This window comes from Schistocerca piceifrons, unplaced genomic scaffold (genome assembly GCF_021461385.2).
Source record: "Schistocerca piceifrons isolate TAMUIC-IGC-003096 unplaced genomic scaffold, iqSchPice1.1 HiC_scaffold_1404, whole genome shotgun sequence".
NCBI lineage: Eukaryota > Metazoa > Arthropoda > Insecta > Orthoptera > Acrididae > Schistocerca > Schistocerca piceifrons.
The window spans coordinates 62,501-65,000 of NW_025727241.1; the positions used below are offsets into that span (position 1 = coordinate 62,501).

The 2,500-nt window shown below is 57.7% G+C and overlaps 1 non-coding gene across 1 annotated transcript in view; it reads right to left on the reverse strand.

Annotated features, from left to right (window-relative positions):
* LOC124733651 overlaps positions 1 to 1,165 on the reverse strand; it is a 1,909-nt gene extending 744 nt beyond the window's left edge. The window contains exon 1 of the ribosomal RNA XR_007009054.1: positions 1 to 1,165. This exon is cut by the window's left edge and continues 744 nt beyond it. This is a non-coding gene — a ribosomal RNA (small subunit ribosomal RNA).
* Between the last annotated feature and the right edge of the window lie 1,335 nt (positions 1,166 to 2,500).

Genomic DNA, 2,500 nt, shown 5'->3' on the forward strand with positions numbered 1-2,500 from the left:
AGTCATCGGAGGAACTGCGGCGGATCGCTGGCTGGCATCGTTTATGGTTAGAACTAGGGCGGTATCTGATCGCCTTCGAACCTCTAACTTTCGTTCTTGATTAATGAAAACATACTTGGCAAATGCTTTCGCTTCTGTTCGTCTTGCGACGATCCAAGAATTTCACCTCTAACGTCGCAATACGAATGCCCCCGCCTGTCCCTATTAATCATTACCTCGGGTTCCGAAAACCAACAAAATAGAACCGAGGTCCTATTCCATTATTCCATGCACACAGTATTCAGGCGGGCTTGCCTGCTTTAAGCACTCTAATTTGTTCAAAGTAAACGTGCCGGCCCACCGAGACACTCAATAAAGAGCACCCTGGTAGGATTTCAACGGGGTCCGCCTCGGGACGCACGAGCACGCACGAGGCGGTCGCACGCCTTCAGCTCGCCCCACCGGCAGGACGTCCCACGATACATGCCAGTTAAACACCGACGGGCGGTGAACCAACAGCGTGGGACACAAATCCAACTACGAGCTTTTTAACCGCAACAACTTTAATATACGCTATTGGAGCTGGAATTACCGCGGCTGCTGGCACCAGACTTGCCCTCCAATAGATACTCGTTAAAGGATTTAAAGTGTACTCATTCCGATTACGGGGCCTCGGATGAGTCCCGTATCGTTATTTTTCGTCACTACCTCCCCGTGCCGGGAGTGGGTAATTTGCGCGCCTGCTGCCTTCCTTGGATGTGGTAGCCGTTTCTCAGGCTCCCTCTCCGGAATCGAACCCTGATTCCCCGTTACCCGTTACAACCATGGTAGGCGCAGAACCTACCATCGACAGTTGATAAGGCAGACATTTGAAAGATGCGTCGCCGGTACGAGGACCGTGCGATCAGCCCAAAGTTATTCAGAGTCACCAAGGCAAACGGACCGGACGAGCCGACCGATTGGTTTTGATCTAATAAAAGCGTCCCTTCCATCTCTGGTCGGGACTCTGTTTGCATGTATTAGCTCTAGAATTACCACAGTTATCCAAGTAACGTGGGTACGATCTAAGGAACCATAACTGATTTAATGAGCCATTCGCGGTTTCACCTTAATGCGGCTTGTACTGAGACATGCATGGCTTAATCTTTGAGACAAGCATATGACTACTGGCAGGATCAACCAGGGAGCTGCGTCAACTAGAGCTGAGCAGCCGGCCGCCCGGGAGTGTGTCCCGGGGGCCCGCGCGAACACGCAAGCGTCCGCTCAATCATTCTGCAAACAGGAGGAGGCTGAGCTCCCCTGCACAATACACCTCGAAACCCTCTCAGGTCCCGGCGGCGCGCAGCGCCGTCCCAAGTACTTGGTCGGGTTCGAGAGAGGCGCAATCGCCCGGAGTTAGGCGAGTAGACGCTTTCGGTGCGACCACCCGTGCTCCCAACTGAGCTTGCCGCTGCCGACAGAGGCCCGGGAGCGTGCTGTCGTGGCATTGCCGGCGGGAGACAACACGCGCCACCTACGGTGACCGGCAGCTCCAACGCCAGCGCCACAGAAGGACAAAAGCCCCACTTGGGTGCCGAAGCGAACTCTCCCAGCACAGCGCACGCGCCAACACATCCGCACAGCTGCGATACAAACCACCAGCGAGAACCGCTGGGGCGACCGAGCAGCAGACGGCGTCGCGGCGCCGAGCGCCGGGCGGCGGCGCATCCTCAACGCACACAGTCCTCAATCGGACCAGCACACTGAAGATGTCCACCGCGCTTCGCACCGGGCCCGCGAGGACCTACTTTGGCCGCACGGCGCCGCGCGCAGGGTGCGCCGGCGCGCAGCTGCGACGCCTGCCGCGTCCGTCGGCCGGCGCGCCTGCCACTGGCCGCCCCCACCAGCCGGCTGTAGCGCGTGCGCCCACGCACCGCGCGGCCAGCACGCCGGGAGGCGCCCCCTCACCGGCCGGGGACGGTCCCACCCAGCCACCGCCGCGTATCGCTTCACACCCAGATGCCGTTCAGTTTCGTCGGCATGGTGGGTATCGCTGGAACAACCGGTTAGTACCTCAACCTATCGTCGCCATCACCGATTCACCCCTAGCGAGAACAACCGCACCACAACAGGTTACCATTTGTTCATTTGCGTAACTTCACCAGAAAACGCAGGCGTCCATCGCCATTTGCAACTTCAACGATTATTGCATGCCTGTGTCAGGTGTCACGCCACACTACGTCTGCCCACATACACGCAACAAAATGTGCACGCCTAGACAATACGTGGAAGGTGGCCCCCGTACGTATGCGATGTCCATTGCTCGAACGACTGTCAACCGGCCTCTGTAGCATGTCGCAGATATGGAACGCGGTGCACCATGCCATCACGGTGTGTGAGGAGAGACGACTAGGTCCGAATACATCAACAGACAGCTCATGCTGATCGCCATCCACGGCGTCCGTTCCTCCCACACGTCTCTATGGCGTACCACACTGCAATCCAGCTCTCATAGGGAGACGACACGTAGCTGCGTGCACAA